The 21,996-nt window shown below is 41.8% G+C and overlaps 1 protein-coding gene across 6 annotated transcripts in view; it reads left to right on the plus strand.

The window, feature by feature from the left end:
• Positions 1–732: 732 nt before the first annotated feature.
• CSNK1G3 (casein kinase 1 gamma 3) overlaps positions 733–21,996 on the plus strand; it is a 353,425-nt gene continuing 332,161 nt past the window's right edge. For 2 of the 6 annotated variants that reach the window (XM_085632678.1, XM_085632682.1), the window contains exon 1: positions 733–1,200. The gene's annotated coding sequence lies outside the window, so the exon portion shown is untranslated. The remainder of the gene's footprint in view (positions 1,201–21,996) is intronic. The other 4 variants (XM_085632681.1, XM_085632683.1, XM_085632680.1 and 1 more) reach the window with 2 other exon arrangements.

Consider the following 21,996-nt stretch of genomic DNA (forward strand, 5'->3'; position numbering starts at 1 on the left):
AGACCATTTGCATGTTAATGAGGCCTCGCTGTTGTTTCACCCCTTCTAAGAGCCCCTGCAGCTCCACTCTGCCTAGATTCAGCCTCCCCCACCCCCGAAATCAGCGCCACTCTGCCTACTGTTTAAAGATTCAGCCCCCCCCCCCCCCCCCCCCGAAATTTGGCTCTAGTTGCGCATCTGATACACACCCATCAAAGGGGTCACCGATCAGGTTACCTTACTAATAAAAGTAGCCGGGCACACGTGCCCTAGGTCAGTTCCAGTACACTACTAAATTGTGCATGTGTTCATTATTAATAACATGTGGGCCCAGTGCCCGCCACGCTACGACTTCCACTATTTACGACAAATAGTCCGTTACGCTAATCTGGGCGAGAGCAGGATGATAACGAGAAGTTTTAAAGCAGTCCACCGGCAGTTGCCTGTGGTAATATTCTTCTAAGGACACCCACCTCCCTCGAACTTCCTATGGAGACATAACCTCAGAAGAAAAAAAAACACACAGTCGACTGTGAGAGCAGTGAACGAGCACGATTCCCAACACGAAGAAGTAAGGTAAATGGTCCCTCGCGCCTGGTGCATTCCAGTAGGCTATTCTTGGCTCTTGACAGATCCTTCAAAATTGTTGCACTCTCTGAGCGGGCTTCTTAAACTATAAGCACCATAACCAGAGCAGCGGTGGATGTGGGAATGGGAACAGCTGCATCCTCGTTCCTGGTGGCACATTCTCGGTGGAGCAGTGAGAACAGGAGCAGGCATCACGTCACATCTCACACTATTCGCGGCGGCGCAGAACGCCACTACTGGCTGTCTTCACGGGGGCGCACTACGTCATACTCACTGTCCTCGCGGCTGTGCCGTCCGAGGTCGGCTGCGAACAGTACCACCTAACATTTGCCCATCCTGCTAGCACAAGGTACACGCAGAAGACAGGTGATAGAGGGCGAAACACAGGAGGAAGTGTTGGTGGTGCACGGGAGGAAGTGGTAAAGGGCCACAGGAGGCGACGCACTCGTGACGCAAGGTAGAGGCCGGATGGCTTTCGTCGGCGGAAGTATTCTCACCAATACCGGTCCCGTTCACATGGGTCTCCCATCTGTCTCAGGCCCGGATGTTCACTGAGGAGGGAAAGGCAAAGTCTTGCAGAGGAGGATCAGCGAGTCCATCAAGACAATACACTGAACGCGGGACGTGCAGCAGGTAAATTATGTATCAGAGGTCAGTGAGGTAGGAACTCGGTGTTTTCAGCGGGCCGCGCTGCAACACTGAGTTCTGGCAGCCCCCGCAACATAAACCATTGGTTGCGCTGCGGGCGGGGCACTGCCATAGTAAGATGAGCAGCAGCGGTTTAGTGATAATTGTGAGGTCCCAGTGGCCAGCCTGGTATGGTGTTTCTCTCTCCCCCACATCCCGTCCCGTTCGATGAGGGACGCCAAATGTCCCCTTTATGGTCCTGTGAAAGGATGAGTCTGGGAAACGCACATTAATAGGCTGTAAGACGAACAGGAGCTAACTGGTTGGCTCGAGCAGCCCAGCTGAATGTCCTTTTGCTATCCCTGCACATTGAACATGAGCTGTGCAGAGGTGCCAGTGAGGGGCCAAGGTTTGTTTACATGGTAACTGGGAGGGAGCTGCTGTAGCACAGTAGATGTCCTGCTCAATAGAGCTTTATAAGCACGGCTACCAGAAGAGATGGTAAATGAGTTATATGAGCAACACCAGTGAAGCTTCACTCAATGTAGCCAGTGGTCCAATAATAACCAGATTGAGTTAATGATCATGGAGACAGCAACCTCCCTAGACTCCCTTGTTAAAGCAGAGTGCTGAGTTGCAGTAACTAAATTAAAAAGTAAAGGTATATCTTTACCTAAATATCTGTTTTTATGCTGAATATATACTGTAATACGTTGATTCTTTTACTGCAAAACGGAAAATTAAAGTTGTTAAAAGTAAGGTCCAATTCAGGAATAGTAATTTCTGTTTTCCATTAGTCTGGGATGTGTTGGAAGTTTGATATTTCTTAATATCTTCCAGTCCTAATATAACCGACATGACCAGACTTTAGTGTATGGTTAGTGCGGAGCATTAGAGTAGGGTAAACTAAAATAAACTTATTCCCCAATGCAGAGTCTTTCACATTAAAAACCTACCATTTCACTGAATGTAAATGGGTACTTATACTGTCGTTCCAGCACACGTATTTACAAAGCTTAAAAGTGGAGCTACCGTATCATGCTCATTGTGTTTTAAGGGTGTGACGCTGGTGGGATCTTCCGCATTGCTGATAGCAACATTGCTTGTAAATGTGATTTTAATTTAATTATTGCCCATAGCTAAATACAAAACACCTCGTACAATTTAATTATGTTGAGAAACTAAGCTTGCATGAGAGGTATCCCTATGTATTGGACTACAAATATGCATAAATGACAAATCTAAATCACTTATGAACATATAAAGCATTCTGTAAAATAAATTAAAAAAGGTTATAACTGCTAAACTTTGACACATTAGTTAGTGGGTTTCTTTCTCTAATCACCCCATGGCTTTTGCTTGAGGCCTAAAGACTCCTCTTCCAAGGTGTATAAAAAAGATAATTGAAAGCATGCATGAACATCCCATCGACATAATTCTTGCTCCGCCTATTCTGATTCCTTGCATTTCTTGCATCAACTTTATTAATGATCTTAACTCACTAGTAAGTAGATTTTTGATAAGTGAGCTGGAGCTGCATGGTAAGTGTTGGAAATACAAGAACGTCTATAGATTTGAACTATTGGAATTAATATTAATTAAATCTCATAGACTTGCATTTGACTTTCTCGTGTTGCTGTCCGTTATAAACTGATTGGCAAGCAGAAAGGGCCAGTATAAGTTCACTTGAGGTGGTGATTTAACAGGTTGAGAAAAACCATTGAGCCAAATCAATCGATGAAACTGGAATACAGAAAACTTTGCTTATATAGTGCTTGTGTAGTTGTCCATTCAAATAATTTGAATGACTTCATGACGGGCAGGGGATAGTCACAGATGCTATGACTCTTCCCCCCCCCCCCATATGCTGTGGTGGAAATGGCAGGGGCGCCATCTAGAAGTACGTTCCTTTTAAGCATCTGTTAGCAAGAGGTGAAGGAGAAAATGAGCAAGCAAAAGACAGCATTTTGACATGATTAAGCATTCTAATTAAAGAGATTGGGAGAAACACTGTAATTGTGTGTGGTTCATGGTTAACATATTTAAGTCAAGAAGTTTCTATTGTTCAACTGTGTTGCAGCGGGTCATTACACTGGTGACGTCTCCAGGTTAATCTGCATATCTTTACATAAGGATTGGCTACTTTTGTCCCATCTATGTTTGAATTTAAGAGGATACATTTGGATTGGTGTTCCCAATGGGTTTTTTCCGCGCATAACAACTATGTTGTTAAAAGAGATTCTTAGGGCCATGCTACATAAAGTGACCCAGGGCTGCAACAGGCATATATACCTACGTTCTCTGCCCCTGAGCTCTTTGGTATTACAAAAGGGGCCAAATGTGCTTGCATGACCATTCTGTAATCCAGATTGCACCAGTGCAAATATAGCACCAGCTGAATCCTAAAGGGCCATTCCCGGGCACGCCTCATACAAATGAGAGCAACACTTTCCCTCTGCACCCGTGCCATAATATGGATGTGGTGCCAGTGCTGCACTAAATTCAGAAAACAATTTTAACCATGAACTGAAAGAAACAGTTTCACTCTCAACCACTTTTTCCGTTGGTTTTAATCAAGATTAATTTCAGTACTAAATTAACTCATTAGTTTGCACGGTTTCATCAAGACAATTGTGACATTTCAAAAAGTAGAAAAAAACCAGTACACCATTGATATTTACATTACATGGACGTATAAAAACGACACGACTACTACCATACTCAAGTCAATCACACAACGAAACAGACATACTTCTCAATCATACATGATGGACATATTTTGTGACAATCAATAACAGTTTAGAAAAAAGGCCATCTAGAACAATTGGAATAAATGGAAAATATTGCTTTCAAATGTTTAAAGAATGATTAGCCCAAAGCGAAGGAGGGTCTATGCGTTTCGAATCCCTCAGGTTGTGGGGATTCTCATCAGGACCATACGCTCTCTAAAAAAACAAACAAAAAACTAAATTAGACCAAATGACCCTGTCGCACTATAACTCCCTAGCCGCACACCTTATTCTTGAATCTTACCTGTCACTGAATGAGCACAGGAAAGACTTGAAAGTATGGGGAATCAATCTGTAAAGAACCTTTACAAAAAGCAAAGGGGAAAAAAACGTCAGTGGAACAATGTCGCCTAGAACACGAAGTCGCAGAAAACGACAAGGCAGAAAAAGGGAAGTCTTACTTGTCAGCCTAATGTTATGTCTCTGTTATGTATCTATCAACTGGCGGGAGGGTTGCGTTTCCGATGACCGTCTGGAAGACTTTGAATGGGTGAATTTCCAGGTCTAAGCTTTATCTAAAAAAAGAGAGACCAACCGAGATTGGTATAAGGATTTGGCGCTAGTTGAATATATAAGTAGCTCACAGGAATGTATGTAGTGCTGTGGGGCAAAGTGTCGTTTACCTTCCCTCAATCTTTGTGAAGCTTACGGGGAACCCTCGATCCGTGCGTGTTACGCCATAGAAGAAAAGTTCGTCTGGGAACCGGAAATCGCATCTCTTTTGACTACCCGTTGTTCCGCCAAAGGGGGAGTCTGGGAGTTGTAGTTTCGGCCGAACGCCGTATGTAAACCAAATTGCGTATAAATCATTTTCAACAACAAGGCTGGTTGGAGCCTGGTGTTAGACGGTATTTTAGTGAAAAAATCCCAGGGGCCACTGGGCCAATTGCGAAAGAAAGGTATTTTGGAGGATCATGGGAAGTGAAGTTCGCTGAGAATATAGACAAAACTTTATTTAAATTGATGGTTAATAGAGGGGCTCATAAGAGTTGAGATTTGGCGAAAGCTCTTAAGAATTGTGAAGAGCAAGGAGGGAGTACAATATAATGTGGAGTTTTTTTATGGCTCGTGGGAGACAAGAGTTCACAGGTTGAAGATCTCAGAGATTTCATTCAGACCGTCAACTGACGTGTTGAATTTGATGATGAGCATCGCTTCCCTTTTTAATAGTTTAGCATCCGGATCTCCTCCTCGACTGTCTTGTGTAACTTTTGAAATGACAGTCCACTTCACATCTTTCTCTGTGTGGTTGTTGAGATGCCAATGGTTAACCAGAGGGGCGTTTTGTACTTTCTTGCGTATTCTGGACTTGTGTTGAATTCTGAACCTTATCTCCTGATTTGTTTTTCCAATATATAATTTGTCGCATGGGCATAGTATTCCATAGACTACAAATTTCGTTTTGCAATTTAAGAAGGAGTCATGTTTCCAATGAATGTCCTGGTGGGCGAAATGGTTGCCTTCCAAGGTGGACTCACAACATACACATGTTCCACATTTATGGTGGCCTTGAATTGGAGGGAGATTTAGAAAACTTCTCATATTCGAGCTTTTTGCTTTAGGAAGAGCAGCTCGCACAATCTGGTTGGCTATGCTTCTGTCTTTCTTGAAGGCGAATAGTGGGGGTTCCTTAAGCGAAGTGTCAAGGTTTTTTACTAGGTGCCAATTTTGAAAAATGGTCTTTTTGAACCAATTGGACGTAGGGTTGAAGGTGGACACACAAACAATTCTGTCCATTTTGGATTTGTCTCTCCTTTCAAAAAGTACCTCGCGCGGGGTCCACCAAGCACGTTTAATGGCTCTCTTCAGTAGTTTCTTGGGGTACCCTCTGGCTAGGAGGTTGGTTTTTAATTTGTCGGCATGAAGAAAGAATTCATCCTTAAATGTACAATTCCGACGAATTCGCAAAAATTGCCCGTAGGGCAAGTTGTCCCTTAGGCTGCGTGGATGGTTGCTTGAATAGAGCAAAGCTTTATTTCTGTCGGTTTTTTTCTTGTACAATGTGGTGACAAGATGACCATCGCTTGGGTAGATTTCAACGTCCAGAAATGGCATTTTGATTTTGGAAAAATTGACACTGAACTTTATGTCTGGTGTTCTATTGTTTAGCCAAATGACGAAGCTTTGCAGTTGGTCTTCTTCTCCAGTCCAGGTTAGAAAAACATCGTACATACCCAATGTCCGATGTAGGTTGAAAAAGGATTATTGTTATGAACAAATCGATCTTCATATTTTGACATATAAAGGACAGCCAGCTCCGGGGCGACATTGTTCCACTGACGTTTTTTTCCCCTTTGCTTTTTGTGAAGGTTCTTTACAGATTGATTCCCCATACTTTCAAGTCTTTCCTGTGCTCATTCAGTGACAGGTAAGATTCAAGAATAAGGTGTGCGGCTAGGGAGTTATAGTGCGACAGGGTCATTTGGTCTAATTTAGTTTTTTGTTTGTTTTTTTAGAGAGCGTATGGTCCTGATGAGAATCCCCACAACCTGAGGGATTCGAAACGCGTAGACCCTCCTTCGCTTTGGGCTAATCATTCTTTAAACATTTGAAAGCAATATTTTCCATTTATTCCAATTGTTCTAGATGGCCTTTTTTCTAAACTGTTATTGATTGTCACAAAATATGTCCATCATGTATGATTGAGAAGTATGTCTGTTTCGTTGTGTGATTGACTTGAGTATGGTAGTAGTCGTGTCGTTTTTATACGTCCATGTAATGTAAATATCAATGGTGTACTGTTTTTTTTCTACTTTTTGAAATGTCACAATTGTCTTGATGAAACCGTGCAAACTAATGAGTTAATTTAGTACTGAAATTAATCTTGATTAAAACCAACGGAAAAAGTGGTTGAGAGTGAAACTGTTTCTTTCAGTTCATGGTTAAAATTGTTTTCTGAATTTAGTGCAGCACTGGCACTACTTCTGTTTTGTTAATTATATAGGACTTGGCCTTGCTGCTTTTGTTGAGTCAAAACCCAAGATTGTTCTTAAAATAATATGGATGTGGGCATTGAGGCTAAAAGCAGTCAGGAGGCACACTGACTGTGCAACACAAAGAGGTGGCACACAGTTAGCGTGCCACAGAGGATGCTCCCTGAAAGGGGAAAAAGGTGTCCCACAGACTACCCAGGAATCCCCACACAGATGGATGCAATCGCTCACTGCACAAGCCCGCAATAGATCTGTACCTAAAACAACTGCTCCACCATGGGGGCAGTGCATTATATGCAATAGGGTGCAATGTCCGTGCCCTGTGCACCTAGTTAAAGGTGCACAATAGTGCAAACAGGGACAGTGCACCCTATGTTTAATGCAGTCCCTGGAGTTTTTCTTCCAGGATAGTATTTAGGTACATGGAATGTGTATGAAGTTACATTTGAAGTGTTTTTTAAATTATACAGAAGAAAAAAATCCTATGGCAGAGAACAGAGACCAGACAGAATGTTTTTTGATTCAGATAGATAAAACGTGTGGGGGGGGGGGGGGGTGGGGGGGGAAATCCCAGTGTGTGGCTAGTGCAGTTCAGTTGAAAATCTTTATTCGATCATTAGAAAAAAATCACAAACGCACAAGATAAAAGCACAGTCGTACATTACAGCTTTAAAAACAATTGCCATACATTACAAATAACCCATCAGATAACATTTTCATTATCTGCATATTGAAACCCCCTAAAAACCAATTAAAAAGTCCTACTATTCATACATAACAGACAACAGATAAAATACATTAACCCAGCAAACCTCCTGCCTGTCCTCCTAACTCCCCTCCATAGACTTTCTGCAGGGGATTGCCATTTTCAGAAAGCAGCACACATTATAACTAATTTCTTGTTTAGTTGTAGCTGCTTGGATTGTTTAAGAGGATCAGCGTACCTAGCCTTAACCACCCTCTAATCAGATTTAATAACTAAACCAGCGGTACTAAATAATTCAGGGAAACCAATGTCAGCAGAAGATTTGCTGACATACATCAGCCAAGGGATGGAGTGCCCCTTATCCTTACTAAGGCAGTCCACTATTTCTGCTGTATTAAAACTTGCCTCCGTGTTACTCCACACACTAACACATAGCAGCAGAGGTGCCAATTTAATGGTGTCCAAGAAATATTCTAAATTTAATTTAGAGTGCAGGATAAAAGTAGCACTAGAAGGCGGGAGATTCATTAACCGCCTAGAGATTTGTTTTCTTCTGTCTGTATGGGAGTAACATTATGGTGTCCCCACACTCCTTCTCCTTCCTATGAAGTAGATACACATTGCATTTTATATACTTTAGGAAAGGGGGAAATGGTAGACCTACCATCATTCTTGGCTAAATAAAATATAGAGCCTGCTGCTCTTCCAATTCTCTGACGAGCTGTGGCTGCCAGGGTTTGCCTGAGTCAAACACCAACCCCAAATAGCAAAAGTTCAGTTACGTGCTAAGTTGTTGCTCATTCAGTTTTGAGACTGTCAGGGTTTTTCTGCTGGGCCCACATGCCCTTATATGAGATTTCCTCAAATTAGTTTTCATATCAAGAGTACTCATAAGAGACAAAAAAGACTACTAAGATACGGAGTGCACAAGTTGTTCTAGCCAACAAAACTGTGTCATCTGCATATAATAATGCCGGGACAGCAGGAATGGCAATTTTTGGCACATTCCTAGTAGAACTTGATGGATGGTTATCCACATCGTTAATATACGAGATAAAAAGCAGGGGTGCCAACAAGCACCCATGTCCTACCCCGCTAACGAATGGAAAAGCATCAAGAGTTCTCCTGACTGTCCATATCACACCTTTGCGCCTATATGCTCATGGAGACTGTGTGAAAAGTTAATTAAAGAGACATCTACCTCTAATTTAATTAACATCAACCACAATTTGCTCCTGTTTACACAATCAAAAGCAGTTGACAAATCCATGAAAGTCAGATACAGATACTTTCTGATGGTGTATTTACTCACTATTGGATGTAAATTCAAGCACTGCTCCACTACACCTAACCCATCCCAGAACGTTTACCGAACTGTCAACCAAGGAAATTAGCCTATAACTTTTGGACAGGCTCCCTCACCTAATAAGGTATTATGATCACTCCATTGAGTCTATCAGAGCGCTATTCAGACACCACTGCAGGAGATATCTGGAAGCAAATGTGTAATCAATAGTTGATGTTCGTCCCTCTCCTCTGTACGTTGGATTATTTGGTCAGGGACCCTGGAAATAATTAATTACATCCACAAGATCTAACCGGGTAATACAGTCCCTCATTTCCAACCTCCCTGGAAATAGCTTGTAGTGCCAAGCTCTGTAAGCTCATTACCCATCTTCGCATTAAAATCCCCACATATTAAAAACTCGTGGTTGGGAGGTGTTAATCTTCCGCAGCGATTTAAGGCCAATAATACATTTACATAACTCCAACCAACAGTAAGAATCGGAAAAATCGTTGTTATAAAAATTGACCAAATAGAAACTGTATGTGCTTGAGCAATCACAAATAAGCAGGGCTTAGTATGCTGGTCTGGCTGTGTTTACAACGGAGACTTAAACCTGAGGTAAAGTTTAGTCCAAATAGAAAGACCCTCCTTGACTCTTCCATGGGGTGAAGCTGTCACAGGACAGAAGTAACAGGAAAATCTTTACACAGAGCAGGTGATAGGGTCCAAGTCTCGTGAAACGCAACACAATTATATATATATCAATAAAAGACAGCCACTCAGGATTAGAAACTTTGTTTTTAAGCCCAGCCGCATTCCAACTTATTAATGTGAAATAGTTGCTGTCACTTGACACCCTCCCTCACACCACATTCAGTCCCCTGTTTCGATCATTCTCCTGGTGGGTGCCTTTAACAGTCAAGGTCGCATTGGGTAAAGTGCCATTCATGATGGGTCTCCAATGACAAGTTAAGATCAGCGGGCTTTGTTTATTAGGCTTGCTGAATCTCATGCCTGTGACTAGAAAAACATGTGTTAATGCAGCGTTGACATCTAGGGCTGTGCTCCATTGCAGTGTGTCATTTGAGTGGACAGGAACACATACAATTAGTTAAGGAAGCTATGTTTGGAAAGGTATGTATTTGATGACAAGATGCCATTGATCACAGATACCAGTGCTCCTCACTTAGGCATAGTTTGATACAGAAATGCAGTTGTTGTGGTTAGGTTTTGTTGAAGCATTTTGAGAGGGACACAGCAATGCTGCTCTCTTATTGCTAAAGTGGTGCTAGTTTGGCACCTTGGTGAATTAAGAAATGTAAGATGATCTGGGCAATAAACGTTATTAGTATATATGGCACATGTTAGAAAATTATTTTGAAGTGTTATAAACTACATTGTGTGTTGCACAGAATGTAAAATTGTCTAGCTTTCTTGAAGGAAAGTGCCAATTTTATTAAGAACACAGAAGCACGGATTATGCATTTCACTTTCTCCATTTATTGCTCAGCAACCCGGTCAATTAACAGCGCACTATAAAAATAGGACTACATATCCCATGAGTTCCTAAAACAACAGTCCAAATATCATCCCACTAATCCATGTAAAACAATCCTCGAGAGAAAGTACTTTCTCTTTCTTCGTCTGACGTAATTGACTCAAGTCTGCAGGGGCGTTGAATTTTATAAAATATCTTCTTGTATTCTTTCATGACTCCGTTCATGCCACCCAGATGGTATAGGACTCTCAAAACACTGATTTTATGTCATATATACATATCTCAGTTCATAGGGCTGTGGTAAGGTTCTGAATACGCCAGCACTTTCATTATGTTGGAGCACAGATTATAGCATCGTTCAGGATAGATCATTGCTCTAATTGTATCAATGCTCTCTTTCTAGTTTGAGGAAGAGTCTTGTAGATTGCCCTGACAATTATATGTGTAAACATTCACTCATTTTCACAAAATGTTACTGTAAATAAATGTAGATTCTTATTGCAGTACATTGCCTTGGTTACCAACTGAGGATCAAGGAGATTACCCCAGTCTGCAACTATCCACACTGTAATGTTTGGGCAGACCCTTTTATCTCACTCTACCATGGTTTGCTAGAATAGTGATCATATACCAAGCACTATATCCAATAAGCAGAACTTTAGTTTGTCAAGAATTTGTAGACTTTATCTAGTTCCAGAGTCAAAATGTAAGCTATCAATGCATGCAAGTTTGGTTTAGACTCACAACATTTTGTTTTGCACCTATAAAAGAATTCACTCACAAAAATATTTTTTCCCCAGACCTGGATTGCAGTACAAATGTGTGCATGCATGCAACGTATATATTTAAGATCACCACAAACTTCTCTCTAACCCCCTTTGCATCCTAGAAAAGGTCATAAATATCCACAGGGGAGGGAAAAAAGACTTATGTTTGTAAAGAGTATGCTTAGGAATCTGGTACTGTTGTAGGTTTACTGGCCAACGTATGTAAACTCTTATGAATTCCTGAAAGTCGTAATTCTGCACCCATGCAAGTTAATATATATGTGGATGCACATTTGCGACATTCTGTAACAAGTGGGGACCCTAATTAAAAGAAAAAAAAAGTTGAAAGTGGTTTTACATTGATTCACCTTGATTTTGTTTTTAAAATATTTGCATGCACCAAACCTGATGTGTTAAATGATGCCTTAGTTAAATGGTATTTAGTGTTGTCAAACTCTGCATAGTAGCTTTCTGCGCAGTAAAATCCTTTTTCTGATGCAAATATTTTGGGGTACATTTTATTTTGAAAGCAAACAAATTGGACCGTAGTTTAGCAAAACCACCTGCTCCCCTCATCCCTTTTTCAAGGAGCACATTTTTGGGGGTACATTGTCTGTTTTCAAAATAAAATCACCAATCTTGCTTCCGTTCTCCTTCATACACTTAATAATAAGGACGCCTTCTGGAAGCAATACACTTAGACACACATTGTTAAATGTTGCAGAGAATTGCACACCTCTTTATATTGGAACTCCTGTCAGTAATGCAACCTGAAATTCCTGCTAGCTGTATTTGACTGTGTCTGAATTGAAATCTCTGCTTGACCTAACTTTAATGCACTAGACCCATGAACTTATTACACAATTTTGTTTTAAACATTATTACCCTGACAACCCCCAATACCTCTAGCAATCAAAGGCAAGTTTATCACTAAAGCACTTCCTGAGAAACTACCCTTTTTTTAGACTCGGTGGGGGGTTGCGAAGAAGCCAGCAATTCAAATGCATTTGTTAGAAAACCCCAGAGACGGGCCATGGAAACAACATTAACGTACTATGGTTACAACAGGCACTGACTTGTCATTGAAGATGTTAAGAAGAAAGGCCATGCCTTTCCCATCTTGTGCAATTTACTCAGTTGCCTCTTGCAGTTCATACCATGCAGATTTCACGCACAGTAAAGTTCAAACTCCACACAGCTCGTATTATACATTGCTCCTGCACAACCCATGGGCATGGCACACCTCGTCTATAGAACAACTAGCATCCTTTATAGCTCAGCTCATACACTTTAAACCTCATGCACAACCCCTTCCCCTTGCATGAATGATGCACAGCACTGCTTATGCCTAGTAGATAGCTCATATCCTTCACAGGGTACTGCAAAGATCATACGCAGCGTAGCTCAGGTACTCTGTGCAGATATCATGTAAGGCATAGCATACATCCGGCAGTTGATGCCCTGCATTACTCTTGTTTTTTGTATCTCCAGTATACTGCACAACGCAAGTTCTACACAGCCCACACTTGCACAACTTATTCCACTGGCACAGGTAGTGTCCTATCTATGCTGAGTGATGCAGAGGTGGCGTTCTTATGAAAAGAGGTGATCATTATGATGTTTGATTTACAGTGGCACTCTGCTGCTAAGAAAAGGGAAAAGCTTTATTGGGGGGTGGCTTAGTTGGTAGGTTTAGCTTTATAACCCCACAAACTTTCAATCCATGAAAGTCTCCACAGATTGTGATGCACTCTTTATAATGCCCACATGCGTCCATGCACACAATTGACGTGTGGATGATTGTGGTGACAGCACAAGGACATCATGACCTTCACGTCGCAGAGCAATGTGTCTTGATGGAGTAGAAAATAAGTCCTTTAAGTAGAAATGGCATGTACGCAAAGATCTCATATGCCCCTTGAAACCAGATAATTTATGGGGTGATGCAAAGGATCTGACAGCACACTTGGAATTCCAAGTTAATTTAATAAAGTGTGATATCTGGAGATTAAAAGCGCCATTGTCCTAAAATCTTAGTGTATGAATGAACTGTCAGGCAGCGCACATTTTCAAAACTTGACTGAAAGAGCTCATGGACAGCATTTAAACCGCCTTTCTTCCTCATTCACAATTTGGGAAGGCAAAGGCCAGAGCAAGATTTATCAGAGTAGCCCTCATCCTCCCATGTCGCTTCGTGAGATGATAGCTTGACATCAGCACTGAGGGAAGCAGTGTACTGCATTGCCTTGTAGGCACAGATTCAGCACATAAAGAAAGCGTATTTCAAAGGCACACCCTCATGGAATCACGTGACACACCTTGCAGCCTGTGCTCTGCAGCTAAAAGCAAGCACAGAATATGTGAGGCGCAATCCACTCAACAATGGAAATAGCTCTCTGGGACTGCAGTCAAAGCGCTAGACAGGATGTATTCATGGTGAGACAAAACAGGTTAGTAGTTTAACATAGGACTGAATATACTGCTGTGCTATGATCAGCGGTTTGGATTCAGGGACCTGTTTGGTCTCTATTTGAGATACCAGCACCAAAATATATAGGTAATCTATTAAAGATTAATGCAGAAAGGAAAACAAAGAGGGAGTGGGGCACGATTCACTGACATCACACTTCATACATAAGTTTAAACTCAAATTACTTCATATTTCACAATACTAATTTTCAACACTAATCCTTTATGGGTTTCAGAGTAGCCTGCTACTCGCCAGAAAAGCGCTTCAACACCCCATCAATGGTAACAGGTGCTATAAGAATGCAAACCTTTCTTTCCCTTCTATCTCTCCGCTATCCTTCTCACTCCAGATAACTGACTAATATCCACCACTCAAATTAGTTTCATATTTCACCATATTAATTCACCACTAATCCTTCATGGGTTTCCGGAGTAGCGTGCTACTCACCCAAAAAGCGCTTCAACACCCCATCAGGGGTAAGAAGCGCTATATAAATACAAACCTTTTTTCCTCTCCTATCCTTCTGTTATCCTTCCGAATCCAAATAACTGACTAACATATCCACCACTTAAAATTTACTTGCATGTTTCACTATACTAATTGAACACTAATCCTTTATGGGTTCCGGAGTAGTGTGCTACTCGCCAAAAAGCGTTTCGACGCCTCGTCAGGTGTTGTAAGCGTTATACAAATGCAGTTACAATACAATAAGTTTAAAATAGTGCATGCATCAGCCCAGAATTGGTAGCTAGCTTAGGCTACTGGTGTGAAATGCACACCACTACATGAGTCACATTTTCTTAATGTTTTCATTTGGATACGTTTTTCTGTATGATGTATTAATTTTAGTTGTTACCCGTTGCGTGTGTTTACTTGTGCTCCTGCTCTAACACTTATTTGTTTTACAGAGAAACTATAATTGTTAATCTGACTGAGGTACACAATATTGAGTCAAAATATTAAAAGCTAAGTTGTGTTTAACTTTAAGAAATAAAAATACTTTTGACAACACTTTTTAGATGTGGGTCCTGGCATTTAATTTTTGATGACTTTCATGATGTTTGTGGTATATTCATCTTTACAAATGCAACTTAAGCATTTATATTTTTACTATGCTTTCCCTGCCTCTCTTCCATAGTGGGGTGAGATCTGATAATAGCTCTAATGATCACAATAACAGCCACTGTTCAGGTGAGAGCTGCAGAGATTTTTACTGATGATGGTGAGAGGCCATTGTGGCAGTCTTTGGGAAGTGCAGAGACTCAGACACACAGGATTATGGTTAAAGGCAGTACTTGCTCATTCTGTTTGCAAGCAACGTTAACAGGCCTATATGCCTTCAGAGTGCAGTTGTGAGTGGCAGCCTGCACTCTGAATGAAACCGTGTGAACAAAGTGTTCCCCTCACCCCCCCCCCCCCGAAGTGCGTGCTGGGTTGGCCCTGTCACCTTCAACGAGGTGACAATGCCTTGCCCTCTGGTCAGAGATGCAGGCAGCCCTTCTGGGCATTGCTGTCGATGGATTAAAGGACCATTAAACCCAAGAAAGTTTTGCCTAAAAAACAGCTCGCCTTTGTAAGCAGGTAGAAGGATTTTGGAGTTTTATGCATGGAAAGGTTTCTACTGCACGAGGCTAAGCCTTCTTATCTGAGGGACAATAAAAACATTACAACTTGTTGTCTCTGTCAGCAAACAATATGTTCTTGGCCATAGGAATTCCCCAGCCCTGGAAGGAGTTAAGCAATAAAACTAAAGTGTGGGAGAGGTGGAAGAAAAGTCAGAGGAGGTTCACTTTGTGGAAACTAAACCAAGAACAAAGAAAGGATGGTTTTGAAAGGAAGATGTTTGCGTTGTTGAGTCATAGGTCATTTGGGTAATTCAAAAAATTGGCCAGCTATAACAAAAAAAAGTCTGAAAAAATTTGGTTAAAATGGACAGTTCACCAAATGCTGTAGAAGTGTTTCAAGTGGTAGAGAAGGGGTGGAAGAGATTAGTGAGTATATTGTTTTACAAGTTGGCAGCATCTGTAAGGTAATCTGATGGATACTGTTGTGGTGATTGGGAAATCTTTTGAGCTTGTGTTTGGTTTGTGTTTCAGATTGACTACTTTTCGACAGGAAGTGTTCAGAAAACGTTATAGTAGCTCAGTGGTATTGAAGCAAGCGGATGTTAACTCTGGAAGTTATGGTGGGCATTCTTTTATAATGTCCGTTTTTTTCATTCACTTCTTGAATTCAGAGGAAAATACATTGAAAGGAAAGTGTATGTTACTCTCAAAGGTGACAATATTTTAGGTTGGCCACATGAAAAATAACTTGGTGTTAGTCTAACCCCAATGCTGATCCCCAAGTATGCGCAAGAGATGTTTTAGATATTTTATCATTCAAAGAAAGATAACTCTTGAGATTTTCCAGAAAGATTCCCAAATGTTTTTAGATCAGAGGCGGATTGTTTTAAAGGATATTATCACAAGATTGTACTAAAAATGCTATCCCATCAGTCTCCAAAGTGAGACATCTTCCCTTAAGTGTTCAAGTGTCAGCAAAAAGGAGTTGGAGAATCTGCAGGAAGATGGTATATTCACTCCCATAGACGCCTCAGAGTGGTTGGCTCCTGTGGTTGTAGCCTGTAAACCCAATGGTGATATTAGATTATGCACAGACCTAAGGAATTTAAATAAAGAGGTCGTGGTGGATAAGTTTCCAGTACCAAATTTGGTGGAAATGCTGTCCACCATGTATGAGGCCATATATTTCACCACGCTGGATTAGCCTTCCCATATCACCAGATAAAGTTGCATGATCAGTCTTAAGAGTGTACGTCATTTATCACACCTAAGGGTCCTTTCAAATTCCTTAAGATGCCATTTGATTTAATCTCTGTAGCTTCAGTTTTTCAGAGATTCATGCACAGTCAATTTGCCAAAATGAGTGTTGTCAAAAGTTTCCAAGATGTTGTGCTAACATTTGAAAAAAGAACAATTGATGGACCGAATGCAAAACAATGGCATACATTCACCCCAGTACAGAGATCTTGGCCTAAATCCATCGTTTTTTTGCTCACCATGCCATTCTAGTTTGGACCCAGCCATTTGCAAATCTGTCTTGACCCTGTGCCCAATGGGAACAGTCCAGGCTGAACTGCCAGGCCAGATCTTCCCTGGACTGGAAACAAGCATCCTAGGACCGGTTTCGAGCTTTCAGCCCTCATCACCCAAGATAGCTTGACTCCAGTGGCATGGGGAGCACGGGACTCGCGACTGGGCATACCCGTCCCACTTGGGATGACAAATACAAAAAGCACAATTGATGGACAGAATGCAAAACAATGTCATACATTCACCCTAGTACAGAGATCTGGGCCTAAATCCATCGTTGTTTTGCTCACCATGCCATTCTAGTTTGGACCCAGCCATATGCAAATCAGTCTTGACCCTGCGCCCAATGGGAACAGTCCAGCCCGAACTGCCAGGCCAGGACCTCCCTGGACTGGAAACAAGCATCCTAGGACCGGTTTCGGGAAAGCAAGTCACATGGACAAATAGGGCTTGGCAGGACAGTTACCTTGCAGTCAAAGCAGTCTTTAGTCCTGTTCCAGGCTCCATAAGCAAACCACCATAGCCTTTACTGGAGTGACCCTAATGGAAGGGATACAGGATCTGAACATTGCTTTGGATGCTGATGCCGTGACAGGTGTTTTCCTAGGGCTACCCCTCCCCCCCCCCCGTTCACAGAAACAGTGGGGTGACTTTGGCTACAGAATCGATGTTCTTTGAAGTCCAGCCAAAAACCAATTACCACTGGTCTATTGGTATCTGGTTATAGCAAAACCAGTGGTTCAATTTAACTGAGGCTAGTGTCTGTTTTGAGTGACCAACTGCACTCCGACAATTCTCCTTGGTCCAGCGGACTTGGGTGCAACTTTTGAGCGTCAAAATTTGGTCTCCTAGATTGAACTTTGGCAGGCAGTGGTGATTAAGTGATTGTATCTACCAACTTGACAAGGAAGGTGTCCTCAGCTTTTGTGGCCCTGTAACAGGAAGGCAGTCAACTTGTTCCCGGAGTCACTTCTGTCCGGGTCCCGAGGACAACATTTCCTCGAGCAGAACCTCACAGACTCAGTCCTCTTTTTGCTAGCCCAAGGATCATCAGGTGTAGTCTAGTCTTTGGTGCAGCCTTTCTTTGCCTGGTCCAGGGAACTGCAGGGCAGTCCTTTTTCGGTCCTCTCTCTAATGCAGACATGATCTGAAAGTCTTGCTGCCACGTTTATGCCCCCCCTAAGGGGTGGGGAATGTGATCTCTTCTAGCCCATGGGCTACCAGGTCCCCTTCCGCCGGATGGCGACTTCCTGCAACGTGTGGCATCTAGCTATCCCAGAATGTATTGTTCTGCCCACTCCCAAGATGGCAGAACTCCTCTCTCGGTGTGTGCAACTTTCTAAAGCTGCTGTTTACGTAAAAGTTGCATCAAATTCAAATTGGGCATCAAGTCAGACTAAATGTATCAATGCCTTTGATACCTTGAAGTGCCAACTTAATTATCTCTTTCAGAGGTTAGCACAGCTGAGTTGTCAGTGTTTAACCCTGTACCAGCCAATTGGGCTACTCGCCTTTCTACAGTCAAAATGACAATTTGGAATTTTTACTCTTAGGATACATAAAAGCACATGTCCTTCTTTTTGATATATATACATCACCCTGTCTTAGGGCTCGACAAGCCTAGATAGGGGTGACATGTATATTAAAAAGGAAGATCTGGAGTCATTAGCTTTATTGGCAAAGTCGATCTAGCAGTTCGAAAACTGCTCTGCCAGCCAGCAGTGGTAGGCTGGGAGTTTTGCTTGGTCACAGTTGTTGTGACCCAATAAGTGCTGCAATCCACTAGGGACACATTAATTTTCAGACCCTGAGTACCCCTGGTACCATATATACACATTTAGGGAATTATAAGTAAGTTAACCTGCGCCATTTGTGGGTGAGCCAATCAGGCATATACGTTTTAAGGGTCAGGGAACTGCCACTGAAGTCTGGTCAGCATTACCTTACAGAATTACAGGAACATACTTTTACTGTGGAGTATATACCATGTAAAGTAAGTTGTGAGCACTGTTCATCTTGACTTGTAAATGATGATTTCATGTCAAGAGAGGACAGCATTTGTTGAAGATGTATAGTTATGCTGAACCAAGGAAGTATAACTAAAGAAGAACTCTACAGTCTTACTCAGAAAGAGGTTATACAACTAGCCATGGTTAATTATTTAGATTGAAGGAGAGAATTACATGAGCGGCTCGTTGTTTACATATTGTTGCTACATACAATAACTAATAGAATACCTTTTCAACTCCTTAGGGGTAGAAGACCACATAACATGTTGGTTCCGGGTTGGATGGTTTGGACAAAAAGTTGGATTGAAGTATCAACTGAAGATTCTTGGAGGTTGAGTGACAATAAGTCTTTGATTAAGAGGGAAATATTGTTTGATGTGACTATGAAAACCAAATCAGTTTGATTTTTCAAGTTGGCGATTTAATTACATTTGTGTGCCTATTGGTACCTGTGAGAACTCTGGTTTACTGAACCTAGAGAAACTATTTAACTATTCAGCAAAGCCATTAAGGCCAGGGATGGTAAAATCTGGAATTTGATTAGTTACCTTATTTAGGAGAGTGGGTGAACCTATCATATTTGCGTTATTACCAAACTTCATTCTGCTTTTGTTGTCATAGTTGCAAATTCCATTTATATATCCTGATGTTACTTCTGAACAAGTGTATATTTAATTATTATCTTTTAGAGGAAGGATGTGTACTTTTAAGCTCTCCCATCTGTAGTAGTAATATGTTGTCATTTTTGGAGTACAGCGATGCTCATTGCTGAGGATTGCATGAATGACCATTTGAGAGAGTTGGTGAATGAGGTTCAATAAATGGGGCTTACCTGATTTGTTGTCTTATGTGATCTTTCATTTGTCACTGCTGAAGCCTTCAGACTCAGATTATGTAGGTTTAAAGCTTACTGCCTACCATTGATGCCACCCCGATAACAGGCTTAAAATACAACTTTTGAAAGTAGAATTGTAAAGACCAGTCAGCTGCATTCAAAATATCCTTCAGGAGGCCACCCTAAGCTTTTGATGCAATGGCCTCCTGTTCTTACATATGGTCCAAAAATGGCGGTATCAGTGCCTGCCTCGTTCTTTACTGAGCAGAACACCTTGCTATTGTGGGCGATGAGACCGGTTTATGCAGCTTTTGATGACAATCAGCAGTTGTCTAGTACTTGGAGGCCTAACATCCTCTGTCACGGTCTCGTAGACTCTGACACATCACACCGCAAACAATTTAGGATAATCTAGAAAACGCATATAGTTGGCTGGTAGGTATTATATTTGGTTCTTCTCGACACAGAACATTTTATTTCTTCCAAATTGAACATACTAGCCAATATAACTAACTTCCTGACATCTGACACTCCTTTGCAAGAGATGAGACATAACAACATTACCAGTTTACCTGAAATTAGAACACACAAATGTATTATCTTGCCAAGATTCCAGGTGATGCAGCACCAAAATTCAGGTCCTACAAGTGTATATATTTTTGGTTATGGAGATACCACTAATGGACCCCCCCCCCCCCCCCCCCCTTCCCAAGCTGTACCTACCATCCCAAACAATCTACACACCTTTAAGTGCTGCTCCTACAGGTAATCTGCTACAAAGCATGCAGCTGGTTTAAATAGTTTGCCTCAAGGCATTGATGCACATTTTACTGGCCATTTCTGACAGGAGATTCAAGATTTGCACCATAACCACAATGTCCCTCCCTCCTCCCCACCCACCCCCCCCCCCTTCCGGGGATGTAAGTTCCTTTACAGAAACTAACTTTACCATCTGCCTCACACTGAACCAATAGACCAATAGCAATTGAGTCTGAACTCGGACCAAGCCAAGCTGATTACGGTTAAAACTCGCACGCACCAGTAATCTTAGGATGTCCCTTTGTCTTCGATAATCTTCCATGCCATCAACCGGAGTGTAGTTTCCTGAATCCAAGAAGACAATTTGTGTGAGTATACTTGAGAATGTTTGTCAACTGTGGAAGTAGTACTGGAAATCCGAGGAAAGATCCAGAAGAACTGGAAACGACCCCTGCTAGCTTTACATCAGTATATATAAGTATATAAGTTCTCTTTATGTCTGACCTGTTCCGTGAACCGTGTAACCGTTTAGAGCAGCAGGAACACATAGCCAAAGATTTAACTCCATAGGGTCCAGCCGCCTACTGAAAAAAGAAGGGAGTTGATGGTCTACACAAGAGGAAAAGAGGTATATCTAACATAATCCCTGCCAGCCTGTTATCTTTTGAAATTCTTCTGGGTACAGTTATCAAGCACCGAAATCCCTTAAGTACCAATCTTCTACCAATTTCTGCCTTCCTGAGAAACTCCACCCTGACTAAAATCCTTGTCCTCAGAAAAATAATTCTAAAAATCATTGTCTGGTTCCATCAAGCCCTTCAACCTTGTTTCTCCTAGTCTGTTTATGTATCGGACTGCTGATATTTTGTCATTTGTAGCAGAATAGAACACAAAACCGTGTCCTTTGTTATGATGCCCCTAGCAGTTCCAGACTGTTGATGTTCATGTCCTCCTCTTGTTGTGACAATTTTCCTATAATATTATCCCCACAGTGAGCTCTCCATCCCCAGAGGCTTGTGTCTGACTCAATGTCAAGATCTGGTACTGATCCAAAAATGACTTTGCTGTTCTAACACTGCCTGTGAACCAACCACCACTGGCCTCTTTCTATAAGGTGTGAGACTTTGAACCTCTAGTGCATGGTTCCTTGGATTATGGCCTGGTTTGTGAGGCTAGCAGCCCCAGCATCCTGGCAAGACGTCTTAAGTCCTGGCTCCTTTGCATGATGCTCCTCAGTTCTCTCCTGATGAGTGCCATCTCCCTCTGAGGTCCCTTCAGAGTTTGCTGGGCTGAGTCCATAACAAAACTAGACTAGACTTTTCTTTTGAATCTGATTGTTTTCAGACTTTTTCACATTGATTATGTATCCCAGGTATGCAAGTCCCTACAGAAGGAGCACTGTAATTGGCAAATCGATGCGCAGACAAGTAGAGTCTTGATTAATCAGATGTATAGACGATTAGTCTGAGGCCCTCGTATCCTAACTTCATAGCTGGCCTTAGAGTCTTGTCGAGGCACCATGGCACAGAGGAAAGTCTGAAACCTCCTGAACTTGTACATCTCCTGCCTCCACATGAATTGAAGGAACTGTCTGAGGTGTAAAAATGGGGATCATGAGTTATTCATACTTCACTTCCAGCCTGAACAGTCAAT

The sequence above is a fragment of the Triturus cristatus genome, chromosome 2_1 (assembly GCF_964204655.1).
Source record: "Triturus cristatus chromosome 2_1, aTriCri1.1, whole genome shotgun sequence".
NCBI classification, from domain to species: Eukaryota; Metazoa; Chordata; class Amphibia; order Caudata; family Salamandridae; genus Triturus; species Triturus cristatus.